The sequence below is a fragment of the Varanus komodoensis genome, unplaced genomic scaffold (genome assembly GCF_004798865.1).
Source record: "Varanus komodoensis strain SLA01 unplaced genomic scaffold, ASM479886v1 scaffold3, whole genome shotgun sequence".
NCBI classification, from domain to species: domain Eukaryota; kingdom Metazoa; phylum Chordata; class Lepidosauria; order Squamata; family Varanidae; genus Varanus; species Varanus komodoensis.
The window spans coordinates 19,979,125-19,994,817 of NW_025335761.1; the positions used below are offsets into that span (position 1 = coordinate 19,979,125).

The 15,693-nt window shown below is 42.1% G+C and overlaps 1 long non-coding RNA gene across 1 annotated transcript; it reads right to left on the minus strand.

The window, feature by feature from the left end:
- Positions 1 to 76: 76 nt before the first annotated feature.
- Positions 77 to 8,529, minus strand: LOC123026920. Its single transcript, XR_006415414.1, has 3 exons — positions 8,489 to 8,529; positions 972 to 1,067; positions 77 to 124 (listed from the first exon to the last, which is right to left on the minus strand). It is a non-coding gene; the product is annotated as an uncharacterized LOC123026920 (long non-coding RNA).
- Between the last annotated feature and the right edge of the window lie 7,164 nt (positions 8,530 to 15,693).

Here is a 15,693-nt window from a genome sequence, read left to right on the forward strand (position 1 = left end):
GAGACAGGATTTGCAATAAGTTCTGTTGAAAAGTCTGAGGTAGGTGAACTTGGGGAAGGTATGTACATAACCTAAACTGAGTCCTCTTTCCTGGTCATATTCCAGCTTCATGGAACACTGAGAACTGGTATATGAGAGAGAGAATGAGAGAGAGAGAGCATGAGTGGGTCTGTGTCTGCACACACACAGTGACTGCAGCCTGCATTCTTAAAAATTCCTAATAAACATTATACAGAACAATAGAAAATATACCACACCTATCTATTGTAGGAACAAATGGAGGATTTATACCAGAAGTTTTCATTGTCATAATAATTGCAACTACACTGCATGTAATGGAAAAATCAAAGATCTGGCTTTTATTTTTCAAGAAGAAAGTTTTTAGCCTTTAATGGCTGTGTAGAAATCCTTAAAATCATGAAGGGGACATCTGGTCCCTAAGCAGAAACAAAGTAGGGGTTTGAACTTCCTTCACTGTTTAAAGAACTGGACATTATCCAGTTACTAAGCCTCCTATCCATTTACTAATCTTCTGTTCTATCTTCTTGGCCACCACTTGCACATCACCTATGCAAATATCTTCTGTTCCTCTACTTTTTAAGTAGCTGATATACTTAGCTTACTCAAATTCCCACTTTCACAATCAGACAATCCAACAAATAAATAATGGTGGGCTAGATCCAATGACGCCAATCTGCCCATGATTTTTGCTGGTTGACTCCATAAGACCCTCCAACTCTCTGCCTGCAGCTCACCAAATGTGCTCCCGAGGTTTGGGAAACCATCCAAAAAAGATATGAGGAATATTCAGGAAAAAGGGAAGCAAGAAGATGTGGATTTAGGAGTAAATGGCCACTCACATGACACTAGATTTTACTCAATATTGGCAAATTATTCCACTTTATCCACAAACCAAGATTTAAGATCTTTTTTCAACATCTGCAGCAGAAATTACACTCAGAATCTCCTACCTTCTTGCCTAGAAGCACTGTGAAATCTTCCTTGCCAACCCTTTATCTTCCTAAAATCATTTGTTTTCCCAGTTCTGGAAATGAAATGTCTGGCATCTAGGATTGAAGGCAGAAATACAAACTTATTGAACAGGCAAAAATTAAATATCCTATAAATGAACAACAGTATATTTAACCAAAAACTTCCTGCCATACACATAGCAGATACATTTACTGGGGGTGGCATTTATAAAGTGACAGGATTTTTAAAAAATCTAAATCTAAATGTAGTAACAGGCAACTTTGCATATCACACTAAGCCACCCTAAGAACAAGCCATGGTGGATCGTTTGCTGAACGCAGCGGTGCCAACAGATGATCAGCCTCACTGAGGCTCACTGTGGCTTGTTTCATACTCATTCCTCCTTCCCACTGCCGGCAAGTATATCGAAGCCCTTGCAGGAAAATTCCTATCATTTGCTGTGTCAGCAGCCTTTTTACTATTGGCCCACAATGATCCGGGCATGTCTTACCTTTGCCAGCTGCAGAAAGAATGTTTTCTTATCTCTCCCCCACTCCTTGACAGATTGACACCTGCCTATGCTTGTTTTTCAAATAAAAATGAGAAATCTTAACATTCCATTCTGTGGTTGTTTTTGTCTTGCCCTTAACCCATGGATAAAGGGATGCTTTCCTCGCCTGGAGACGCAGGTTTCATTCATCACTCATCCCTTGATATCTCTATGTTCTGTGACAGCCGTAGAAGCAGCTATCACTCACTGTCCCTCCCCTATACTCCCTCTTGCACTCTGCCTACCTTAGAAACACCTCTTCACCTGCTGCCCCCACCCACTCCCTGATGAGAAGCTTCTCTCACTCATCCTATCTTTGATCCCACTCCTCTGTTGGCTGAAGAAGCAACTATCTCTCACCATTCCTCTTACTCCCCTGGAAGAAACAGTTTAGTTCTAGCACCTGCGTGGAAATACATGGTTGGTGTTGACTGCCATTTCCTCCCAGAGGAAAACACAACATGCACACTAGAGGTTGTTCAGTTGACTTTAGGCCACTCTATGGGGTAATGAAAGGATCCACCATAGACTGTGCAAGACTGACAGACAAGGTGCATATTGTGGTAGGGGCACAAAATGGTGCTGTTACAGGAGAGGATGGGAGAAGATGCTGCAGTGCACTGCAAGGAGGCAGCCCAGATGTCTGCAAGACGACAACCAACATTCTCTTGGCATCTGCCTGCCTGTTAGTTTCCTCATCACCTGTTTAAGGCAAGGCCTCATTCACCTAAAGAGTGGTTGCTATTAACCCTGGTCAGAGTTGCAGATATACGCTGGCTATTCCTCTATTTTCCCATTCATTTCTCTGAAGAGCTCATATATGTGCTCCCTTGATGCTTCAGGGCCACTGACCCTTTGCACCCACTCATTACATGCATGTCTTGGGGATGTGTTCCCTGTGTGCACTGATTAGTGATGGCTCTTCCTCTGGTGCTTCTCCCCTAGGCAGTACAGACTCTGCAGCTGCAGAAATTTGTTGCTCTGGTGGCTGTTCAGACTTTTCTTCAGGTTCATCCTCTCCTTCAGGGACTTCACCCTCACCTTCTTATTCTAGAAAGCCATTGAAAGATGAATTGCTAGGGTCTGCAAAGAGGTTTCCCAAGTCTAATGGGGATGACTCCCTCCCACACCTGAGGCAGTTTGTAGAAGAATCCTTTCAAACTCCCACCCATATCTTCTGGTGGGTTTACCAATATGACCATATGAGTTTACCAATATCTGGTTTAGGGTCAACAGTACTGTGATGTTCCCACTGCTGCTCCTTCTCCAAACACAGGTGCATGAGCAGAAAAGCTAGGAGAAACCTACTCTTGAGGACCACTATCCATACCTTCCAGTGGAAGGTCCAGGTTTGATTGCATTTTTCTTGGAAAAATAATTTCTAAATAGTGCTGCTGAAACCCTTAATGGAACATATTTCATTGTATTTCAATGTATTTTATCATGTTGTAAGCCGCCCCGAGGTTTCGGCAAGGGGCGGCATAGAAATGTTATAATAATAATAATAATAATAATAATAATAATAATAATAATAATAATAATATCTCGGAACTCATGCAGCACATTAGAAAGCCAGGTTGCATGTCTTGCAGGAGAAGAAAAGTATTTTTCTGTTATTGAAAATAATTATGCAAAACTTCAGCAAAGACAGCCCAAATATCCATCTAGCTATCCATTTGTCCATACTCATTCTAAAGATATAAATTCTCAATTTTTAAAATGTTACTCAGAATTTTATGGTAGCAGCTGTGAAATATCAGCATCGACTATTGCTGCTTCTTTTGTCAGGTTAATCTTCCCTGTCTAGATGTTTTACAAAGAGTCTTTAATGTGGACTTTGTGAACTGATGGAATTACAAAAGCAATAATTAATATGAAAATAGGGAAAGCATATGGTCCAGACAGATTTTTGAGTGGTCTAAAACATTTTCCAGCTTTTTGTTCCCAAGCTTTACTATTTGAATAATTATACTTTTGAATTAGGTTCTCTTTAGGCAGCACTCAAAGATACTTACATTACAGCAATTCCCAAACCAGACAGAGAACATACTTTCTGTCCTAATTATCAATTTATTTTAATGATCAATATTCATATAAAAACATTAAGAGCAATTTTGGCTGCCAGACTATCACAAGTTTTCATAACATTAGTCCAACTGAATCAGTTGGAATTCATTGAAAATAGACAGGGGGTGTGATAATCTTAAACTGATTGTGGATCTGATTGCATTAAATAAGTAAATAAAGTCACAGTTGTCATTATCTCTTTGAATACAATTTATTAGGAATTTATCTTTGCTTCATTGAGAAATGTTGGGTTTGCTTCAGAATTTCAGAAATGAGTTCAATTTCATATGGCATTCCCAGAGCTGGACCAATGGAGAGTTGGGACCAATGGAGTCTTGCCTGAATTTTTTTATACAAGAGACATAACACAGTGGTTTCCAATCAATGGTCTGTGGACCGGAGATTTCCTGCTGATTTGTGGAAGGGCTGCATCCTACTCACCACGGAATGGCATGGAGGCTATCATCTCTTTTTCAGTTGGTATCACGTTTGCAGGGGTGTGTTGGTGATGCCAGGGGTGCGGGCAGGGAGGTAAGAGATGACTCGGTGGCAGCTGGCTGGAAGCCATGCTGTACCGATTTCGGTATTCTTTTATTGGCATTTTCTGTTGCTCAGTTTCTGGTTGTTTTGGAGAATTTTCAATTGTTTAGTATTATGTTTGGAAACTAATACACAGAATACTATATTATGTGTATAGTACTTTATGTTTCTGCCTCAGCAGTCCCCAAGGTGGTTTTCCTGTTTTCGTCAGTCCCCAGCTGTGGAACGGTTGAAAACCACTGATGTAAACAGACAGAGAAATCCTCTCTCCCCATTGATAGTCAACTTATGTTTGGAACTCCTGGCAAGTACTATTCAACAAAATTCATAATATTCATGGATTTAGACATAATGCATTGAATGCAAACTTATTCTCTATGCTGTTGATGTTCTATTTATTTGAGAACTCTATTATCTGTTCCAGCTCAGATAAAGACAGTTAATGATTTTGGATATTTATCTAATTATCCTATTAACTGGTCAAAGTTGGAACTTGTGTCTACTGGAGATACTACACCCCCTTGTATATTATTGAATTGACAATTTAGACTGTGTGTGCTGAGTTTATTCCTTATTGAGGATATTTGACCCTAGAGATAGGATGTAAATGTTTAAATTAAATTTGCCTAAGTTGATCAATGAGATCTCAAGGGACATTAACAGGTGGGTATCTTTAAAGGTATGTCTATGTGGTAGGGTGAACAAACTTGAAAATAATATAATATCTCAGACTGTTTCTCTTTTCTGAAGTATTCCTATATTTATACTTGGCAAGAACTCCCAGAAGCATAATGTCTTGTTTCAGAATTTTAATAAAGTTCCACCAAATCACAATATTCTTAAAATGGATGTAACTTTTGATGAAACAGGGTACATTTGGCCTCCCCTAACTGAGGGATTTCTGGCTTATTTCTGGCTTATTTGTTGAGTTGCACTAGATTTTTGTCTTTTTCGCTCAGAATAGGTTTGTACAGTTTTGGATCTTCATTTCTGGATCTTCTTTGCAGAAGGATTGAATTGGGACTGGGCAGGAGGATGGTGACTTGAAAGAGGTGGAGTTAAACCATTGTCATTATTGGAGGTTCAGATCTCAATGACTTTTGATCTCTACGAGGGTGGGACCTTTTAAAATGGTCCATCCAAAGATGCGAAGGGATTCCAGGGAATTCTGGAGGGATCTGGGGGATTTTCCTGCTGGTGATCCTGTTGAAGTTCTGATCACTCTGTGGAATATGGAGATGAATTGGGCAGTTGACATGGCTGCACCCAAACACCCTCACCTTCTGAGTATAGCCCAGCCAGCCAGCTTCTTGAACTGAGGGCAATAAAGCAAGATGGAAGATGGCTAAAATGCACATGAATGAAAACTTGTGCCAGCTTAAAACTCATTATTGAGCCTATTCTGTGCCAATGAGCGTGGAAAAGAGGGAATTCTTTTCCATCACCACTGCACTTCTCTGGGTAGTCGAATGGAGATTTTCCTATGTTGTGCATGGCCTGCTACAATCTGGGCCCAAAGAGCAATGGTGAAATACCTGGGAGTATGCTATTTGCACTTGTACTTTGAGGATCAATTCATGATAGTTCTGAGTGACAATGACACCACAATTAATGCAGACCCATTAAAAAACTGTCCAGAGCAATAGCTTTATCAGATGGTTCAGTTTTATTGGGCGAATTTCAGCTGTTGAGACCTGAGGATGTGCACAACGTGCTTGGTCAAGTCCAGTCATCCACCAGTGTGCCTGACCCTTGCCTTCCATGGCTTATTCCTTCTCATAGGAAGGGGATATCAGATTGAGTCCAGGGAGTCATAAACACTTCCCTGAGCAAGGGAGAGATGCCAGCCTCTTTAAACGAGATGGAAGTAGGGTCACTTCTAAAAGAGTGGACCTAGATAATGATAGTAATTACAGACCAGTAGCAAATATTCCCTCTCTAGGCAAAGTGCTTTAGAGGGTAGTTACCAGTTAACTCCAAGCACTTTTGAAAGAAACATTCTATACATCCATGTTAACTGGGCTCCAGGCTTGGTTTTGGAACAGAAACTGCCCTGGGTGCCCTGCTGGATGAACTTTTCTGAGACAGGGAGAGTATGACCCTGTTGATTCTTTTGGACCTCTCAGCAGCTGTTCCTGACACAGACAAGGTCATTAGTGGGAAGGATATACTTGGGTTCTGTTTACTAAGAGGAAGAGGCAAACACTAGTAGGAAGACTTCATAAAAGGGTGGGAGTTAATTTCAGTACACATGCACTGCAGAAATGAAATGAAATTTTACAGTGTAAAGGGATTGAATTCTACACACTAGTGTTACATGTATTAGGGACTAGACCCACCCGAGGCCCATTTAGCTGGTGGAAGCTGCCAAAAGGCAACAGCAATGGGGAGTGTACAGGTAGTCCCCAGGTTATGAATGTCAGGGTTATGAACAACCTGAATTTATGAATGAGCAAACCTGGAAGTCCCACTTTGTCCTTGAGCATTAAGCAGGCACCTGGCAGCAAGGGAGGAAGGAAGGGAAGAACAGGAAAGAAGGAAGGAGGGGAAGAGAAGGAGGCGGGAAAAAGTGGTGCTGGCAAGAAGCAAAGTTAGAACTATAAAGCAACTTCAGTAGTAACCCTGCAATGTTCAGCAGCATAATCAAAACCTTACTCCCCAGCATGTCAATCCTCTCTCCCACACCAGTCCCATTTCCATCATCATCCAGTTAATATGAGGCTTAATGTTAGCTCAAGAAGTGTTAAATATCTCATTATTTTTTCTATCTATCTCAACTGTTTTAAAAACTCTATTGTATACCTACACACATTCATACACATTCTTGGTCTCTCTCTTCAGTACCTGTAGTCACTTTACTAATGCTGTATTATTATCATTATTAAAATGATGTAATGTATTTGAGATGTTTTTGTGTATAATGGAAATGTTTCTTACATGTTTATATGCTTTTTATATACGCGATCCAACTTATATATAAATTCAACTTAAGGTCATTCTTAGGAACAGAACTCACTGGTAACCCAAGGACTACCTGTACTTCCCATTTGGCAGGGGAGGACTTTCTTCCCCCTCCTTTTCTTTCTCTTTGGGGTAACATTATGAACTGTAAATATTTATTTATACATATTTTCATTTATATGCTGCCAACTATCATAGTCTCAAAGTGGCTTATAATACAGGGGGAATGATATAAATGGTAGGTGAGTAAGAAGTAAGTATTTGGACAGGATAGTAAGGAAAGGTGGCAAGTAGGAAGGTAAGAGTAAGTAGATACTGATAAGAATTAGAAGGCAGAGGTGTTGAGATGCTGAAGTAGAAGAATGTTAGAAGGTTGGTGGTAAGGATATGGGAAGTAAGAAGGAATCTTTCTTTCTTCCTTCCCTCCCTGGCTTGTTAGAATGCTAATATCTTCTGGGCAGCTAGTTCAGTTCTTTACTCAACTGTATTGGGATATGCTATGTATTTTTTTATTTTGCAATGGGTGGCTGTATGGACAGCCCAATTCCAGTGATTTCGGAAAGGGGGAGATAGGGCATTGGGGTTGGACAAGCCAGCACAGGAGATGAGGGGACAGATGTCTTATTGCCATCCCTTCTTCTGGTCCTTCCCCCAGCTAGATGCCTCGAGCCTTGTGGTGGTGGTGCTTAGTCAGTGTACAACAAGACCTCTTTGATGCAAAATTTAATTGTGGACCAGGGCACTGACCTGGCCTGCAGCACCGAGGCATGGGTGGAAAAAGCTGGGTTATAACACAGCACCCCACATACATAGCTGATCACACATGATGGTTATCATATTGTCCAAACCAAATCAAACGCTCGAACAACAGAACATTTGGGAAAAAAAGTTAACTTCTTCCATTTCTAGAGCAGAAGTAGCCCTACCTATAGGGCTCCACAGTTTCACTTATGACACTAGGCAAGCCCCTATGTGACAGCACAAAAAGCCCCAGCCTTCCTCTCAACCTCAGATCTGTAGAACAGAACAGAGATTGTCACTAAATCTCCTACAGATGGTTTCTGAAGCCCAGCACGACGGAAGGTTTATTGCATCCCAGTTCTGAGGTTGGGAAAAAAGCAAAAAGTTGTTTGGTGCTGGAAACACACTGTAACTACAAGAACAGTACTTCCCTCCACTGCACCGTCTCTAATTCCGAGCTGGAGAAGAGGGGCAGAATAATCCCTTCTATCTGGGGAGGAGAGCAAGGTATTGTTCCTGAACTCATCCTGTAATGTACCACAAGTTAAGAACAACAGTCACGGTTCTGGTGATCACAATGTTTTGCTTGGTCACCAAGGACAAGTGAAATTTGTGGAACCTTCTACAAGTCTAACATTTTCAGAATAATATATTTACCTTGACAAGTGGAATTTGTTCCTTGGTTATTCTCAAATACATAATCCCTTGAAGATCTCAGAGGCAGCTGCACACCCAAATATTTTAGGTCAATGCTAAGTGTTGGGTCCACAGAACCCAGCTTCAGTCCCACTACAAGAAGAATATACCACTTTAAGAATCTTTACAAATATAAACTATCAATAACCAATTCCTTTTGGCACAGACAATGGACTCAACAGGAACATGGGCAACATTAACATTAAGCTTTCAGACTATTACTACTATGTTAAGACTTAGAAGTATAATTAGACAACCTCAGACCACAAAGATAAAACAGTATTTTCCGGGAACCATCATATTGGTTTTGGAATCTATTGCTAATACACACCTTCCTGAAGACTAGGATGTATCACCTGTTTATGTCTGAAGGATTTCAAATCTTCTAAGAGCTTTCTTTCTAGTAGCTGGAGACTTATTTGACAGTCTGGCAGAAAATAAAAAAAAAGATACTGGAACACACAAATAGCTAGAATGTAAATAATATTTTTAAAACTTCAATGGTTTGCTCCATATCCTTAAACTATGTTGTACTAAGGCCATTTCATTTTAATTACCTAAAAGTCAAAAGTACCTGAATCACATGTGGTCAGTAAGGAAGCTTGTACATTCTGCAGCTCTTCTCTTTCCTCAATGGTATTATCATCAAGAATTTCCTGTATGTAACAGGGAGACTAAAATTAAGTGTTAAATATTTTACATAAAACTGCAATTAAGCATTATCATCTGCAGAGTATCAAATGTCAAATATACAGCCTAATACAAACTGCCTTGGAGAATCCAGTCTAAACTTTTGCATGAGCACATACAAAAAAATTGTAGTCTAAGTTATTACATTCAGAAACAATGAGAATTAAGAACGTAAGCTTCAAAGTATAGATGTTCTTCCATCACGGGAAACAAACCTAATTTCTTTTCTAAGAAAGAACTACATCTTCAGCTTTTACTCATAAAATGAATAAATGTCTAATTCATACAAAGTCATGCTGAATTATTTTCATTTCTATACCAAATAGTTAAAGCTCTCTGCACAGTTGACTCATAAAATTAGAAAGCACAGAAATTAAGCCTATATATTTACCTTTGTTGCAAATGATACAAAAAGGACACCATCCACATCTTCCAGATCAAGCACCAGCTCTGGTTTGGCAAAATCTTGTCCCAATAAGCCTGTCATAACCGGTTCACTGGTGAACTTCAGGGGCTGTTTTTCCTCTGAGAAGTTCAGTTTCTGCAGTCTTTCATTTTTAACTGGCTGGAAGAGCAGAGCATTTGGATCATTCTGTCTCAAACCAAAGTTCTTTAGGGTACTTTTGTCTTTTCTAAGCATAAATGGGGCTGATGCTGAAGGGGAGTTATTAAAATGAGATATTTTTTCTGATAAGTCATGGCATGACATGTTAGTATTTTCGCATGGTTCATCTGTAACTAAAGGCCATTTCTGTTGCTTAAGTTTTGTATATTTTCTTTCCATAATTTTAAGTGGAGTAGACAACTTGTTATTTTCAAAACAGGCAACTAAAGAATTCACTGATTGATTCAAAGATTTCTCTGTTGTAGTAGTGTGCAGGAAAGCAGTGACTGTTACCATATTCTCTGTGATATCAGACTCTAGGTGGCCTTCAGGCATTGCCTTGCTATCCAGTTTTAACAGACTACTCTGGCTAATTGCCAGATTCAATTTCCACTTCCATTCTTCCCATTTTATTCTGTTTCTTCAGCTATTTCTCCAATATGAGGTTGTCACCTTTACAGAAATATTCCTCTGGCTGTTTATTCCTCTGTCAGTTTCTTTCTGCTTCACAAATGTACTTTCAGTTTTTATACTTGGTCTGTAATCATGGTCATCTATAGGCTCATCTTTAACTGAAATGTTAATACAGTCATTTGAGTTGAACAGGAATTTTACATAGAAGTCAGTTTCAGAAGGGTTGATCACTGGACTGGAGGAAAAAAAATCTAGGGTAATAGAGGAAAAAAAATAATTTAGTTTAATTTAATTGAAACATTTCTATGCCGTCCTTTGCAACAAGCCTCAGGACGGCTTACAAAAGGTAAAAATAGTAATATAAAATACAATTAAAGACATTCAATAATAGCACAACATAAGAACAGTTCATAACTAAAGAAAAAAGAAAGAAGAAAAAGAAAATGCAACTGTGTATTGTTATTATTGATATTAATTTTTAAAATGGTGGCTAAATAAAAAGGTCTTTACCTGGCACCAGGAGTAGATTTGGCACCAGGCAGACCTCTCTGGGGAGCGTATTCCATAGTCTGGGCGCCACCACAGAGAAGGCCCTCCTCCGGATAGATACCCTCCGTACCTCCTTCAAAGAGGGTTCCTGGAGCAAGGCCTCCCCTGCTGATCTTAAGGGGCGTGAGGGCGTACAGGGGAGGAGATGTTCTTTCAGGTATCCTGGTCTCAAGCCATTTAGGGCTTTATAGGTTAGTACTAGCACCTTGAATTGGGCCTGGACTTCAGTTGGGAGCCAATGAAGCTGGTAGAGGACAGACGTTATATGAGAATAACAGTCGGCCCCCGTCAGCAACCTGGCAGCTCTATTTTGTACCAACTGAAGTATCTGGACCGTTTTCAAGGGCAGTCCCATGTAGAGCACATTGCAATAATCCAACCTGGAAGTTACCAGCACATGTGTCACCATTGCTAGGCAGTGCTCGTCTAGGTAAGGATGCAGCTGTTGGATCGGCCGAAGCTGAAGGAAGGTGCTCCTCGCCACTGTCGTCACCTGGGCCTCCAGGGACAGCTCCGAGTCGAGGATCACTCCTAGGCTGTGGACCCTGTCCTTTAGAGGGAGTGCAACCCCATCCAGGACAGGACCAAAATCACTTACCTGAAAGCCTGAACCGCCCACCAAAAGGACCTCCGTCTTATCTGGATTGAGTTTCAGTTTGTTGGCCCTCATCCAGCCCATTACCTTGGCCAGGCACCAGTTCAGGACAGCCACTGCCTCACCTGGATTAGATGTAAATGAGAGGTAGAGCTGGGTGTCACCTGTGTACTGATGAATCCACAGCCCAAACCTCCTGATGACCTCTCCCAGCGGTTTCATGTAGATGTTAAAAAGCATTAAAAAATAGAGCCCTGCAGTACTCCATGGCAAAGCTGCCATGGCACAGAGCTATAGTCTGCCAGCACCACCTTCTGGAATCAACCGGCCAGATAAGTGCGGAACCACTGCCACGCAGAGCCTCCAACTCCCAACCCGGCCAGCCTATCCAGAAGGATACCATGGTCAATGGTATCAAAAGCTGCCGAGAGGTCCAGGGTAACCAATAGGGACACACTCCCCCTGTCCCTCTCCCTGCATAGGTCATCGTACAGGGAAACCAAGGCAGATTCAGTATCATAACCGGGTCTGAAACCGGACTGAAATAGGCCCAGATAATCCAATTCATCCAAGAGTGCTTGGAGTTGTCCCTCCACAACCTGCTCCAACACCTTGCCCAAGAATGGGATGTTGGCCACCAGTCTATAATTGGCGGCCATGTCTGGGTCCAGGGATGCCTTTTTCAGGATGGGCCTAATCACCGCCTCCTTGGAAGGGGCAGGAACCTGGCCCTGCTTCAGTGAGGCACTAATAATCTCCTGGACCCAGGGACCAATCCCATGGCTGGCTTTTGTAACTAGCCAGGAAGGGCAAGGCTCAAGTAAACAGGTGGTTGGGCATACCAATCCAATCATCTTGTCCACTTCCTCAGGCTGCAATAACTGAAACTCATCCAACAATAATGGACCAGATGGCGCTCCGGATGCCTCCCATTCTGGGATCAGATCAACTGTGGAGTCCAGCTCGTGGCGAATCTGAGCGATTTTCTCCTTGAAGTGCTGGGCAAAGTCGTCATAGTGGGCTGCTGAGGGTGTCACCACATCTTTATTTTGACCAGCATGTGTAAGGCCACACACCACTCAAAAAAGCTCCACTGGACGGCACTGTGAGGAGGCAATGGAAACAGAGAAGAACTGCCACTTCGTCATCCTCACTGCCACAGCATAGGCTTGATAATGAGCACGTGAGTTCGGTCAGATTCGTCCCGTGATTTTCTCCACTTGTACTCTAATTGTCTCCCAGCCTGCTTCATTGCCCACAAGTCAGGCATATACCATGGTGCTGAGCGGGCTCTGCTAGATGAGAGAGGGCACTCGGGAGCGATCATGTCAATTGCCCTGGTCATTTTCCCATTCTACAGATTGACCAGGGCATCAACAGAAGCACCAACTTTATCCACCAGAAAATCTCCCAGAGCCCTCAGGAATCCATCTGGATCCATAAGACTCCGGGGCAGACCATCTTAATACAGTCTGCACCCTTCCAGAGAGATCAGTCCCAAGCTCAAACCTCACAAGGAAGTGATCTGACCATGTCAAAGGGTCAAATTCCTCACTTCCAGATCACCCTCTTCCTGCCCAGTCGAGAAAACCAGATCCAGTGACCTCTTTCATGGGTTGGGTCAGTGACATCTTGAGACAACCCCATGGCTGCCATGGAAGCCATGAATTCCTGAGCCTCCCCGGACTGAAAAGCCTCAGCATGGAAACTGAAGTCCCCAAGGACTATCATCCTGAGGGTCCTCAATACCAGGTTCAAGATGATCTCTGTCAGCTCAGGCAGAGAGTCTGATGGGCAGGAGGGTGCACGGTACACCTGCAGAATCCCTAATCTGTCTTGATCACCCAATACCAGGTACAAACACTCAAGTCCTGGCCTTGAAGGGACAGGAAGCCCTCTAAGGGAGACTGAGTCTTGAAAAACCAGGATGATCCCCCTCCCCTTCCCTCTGGGCATGGCTGGTGCTGCATCGGGTACCCAGGTGGGCAAAGCTGGGTGAGGTCTCCATAATACATGCCAGGTCAGCGCCCTCATCCACAATTAAATTGTGGATGACGGATGTTTTATTATGGACTGACCTGGCATTCAGTAGCAGCACCGTCAGGTCCAGGAGCCGGTTGATATTGCTTCCAGGAACCTTCCGGTTGGGGGAATAACCAGAAGAGGGGACTGATATAAGGTATCGGTCCCTTCTTCTTCTGTACTGACTCGTTAGGTCCCCAACACCATATCTTCCCCTGCCTGTCACCACCCCAATGGTGGCACCCACTCGCTCGCCAGGCACTCCCATCCAGAATTAACACCTTAAAATAATAAAATACAGTCGCAAAATAAAGGAAGAAGTGAAAAGAGTTAGAGGGGAAAAAATAGACAAAATCTCTGGCCCAGCCCAGCCCCTCACAGCCCAAATGGCTTTGCCCTTTGGCCATTGCCCTTTGGCTGCTGGCCCAAGGGCTCCACCACGGCCCCTTCCCCTCGATTGATCAAATTTACAAATATTTAAATAATACATATTCTTGCTATGACCTTTTCTGCTCTTTAAAGCAATCATGTAATGAACTTGTTGTAAATAAGCAATTCAACGCAATGGCTGTATACCTGGTACAGTGGTACCTTGGCTCACAAACTTAATCCGTTCCACGACTCTGGTTGTGACCCAAGTCAACTTTCCCCATAAGATTCAATGTAAATAAGGTTAATCCGTTCTGGCCCCTCCGAATGTAGCTGTGAGCCAATTTTTGGTCACAAGCCAAGTCAAATTTCCCCATAAGGTTCAATATAAATAAGCTTCATTCATTAACTATTTTTTTTAAATCAGAAACAAAGTGACAAAGAACAACAAAGTAATAAAGTACTGTACAGTACAGTGAAGAACACTAAACTAGGTGGGGGGAAAGGTTATTGTTTTGAGGGAGAGTCCCCCTCCATAAGGACATTGGGGAGATCTCTTTCAGAGGTTTCCTCTCTTCTTTGTCTCTTAGCTGCAGGGTCAATTTTGATGAAAAAATCTGTCTATAGTCACTTGTTTTTTCCTGCGCTGCATAACCTCCAGAAATGAGAGACCACATTATCGTTCATCAGATTCAAAACTCTGTTCATTACAGTTATGTTGGGGTGGTGCTTCTCAAAGAAATCCTGGCATGGGCATGCTCCTGCAGGAAGAACGGGCGCAATCTCAGCCATCTCCCCCCTTCCCCCCGCAACCAGTACAATCGCAGCCATTCCTCCTGCAGGTAAGACAGGTGCAGCACAGCACAGTTGTGATCACGCACCTCTTCCCTGCATGACAACAACTGCAATTGTGGTCATCTCCCCACTTGGGGGGATGGGGAGATGGCCATGGTCGTGCTGGTTGGGAGGGGGGAGATGGCCGAGATTACACCCGTCTTTCCTGCAGGAACGTGCCCGTGATCACACACATCTTCCATGTACGAACGCAACTTGGGGGGGCGGGGGGAGATGGCTGCGATCTTAGTTGCCACCCATTGCGGAGTTCACAACCCAAGTCAAAATTTTCATGAAATTTTTGTTCATGACCCGATTTGGTCATGAACCAAGGTGTTTGTGAGCCAAGGTACTACTGTATATTGTCTTAGCAGATTCTATTGCTAAGTGATCTCTTTTATCATAAATATCAGCCTCCCTCTAAGAAAAAACAGAACTTGGCTGAAGCAGAGAATATAGATTACAACAATCCCATGTTATTCATTGCTTTTCTGCCCATATTGCAGCCTGTGCTGAGAGATTGGTATACAATGCAAAGTTGTAACATGCTACCCTTTCTGCTTCTGCTCAATGATTTCTAATGTTCCAAACAATACTTCAAGGTTTGAAAATTACTCAGAAACTGACCTGCAGTATTTTTTAATGATCTATTAATTTTAGAACATTTTATAAACACTCGTTAAAATGAATTCATAATAATTACAAGAATCACTAAGTCACAGTCTCTTCTGACTTACAGTATGGGCGCAAATAACTGCCTATGTTTTGGTCAAAAATGACCAAACATATAGAAATGAATAGAAACATAAACTACTATTTTTAATAAATGCCAGTGTAATAGAAGTTGACTCCTTAAACTTCTCTTACATTGTGTAAGATCTCAAATACACATCAGTATCCTCATCATGCATTAAATGGCAGTAAGCATGTTATTGTTCTTAGTTGGTGTTATATGCTGTCAAATTGTCTCTGACTTATGGAGATCCTATGAATGAAAGCCCTCCATCCTTGACAGCCCTCCAAAATGTCCCATCCATGACAGCTCAGCACTTCCAAATTCAAGTCTGTGGCTTTCCTAATGTAGCCAAT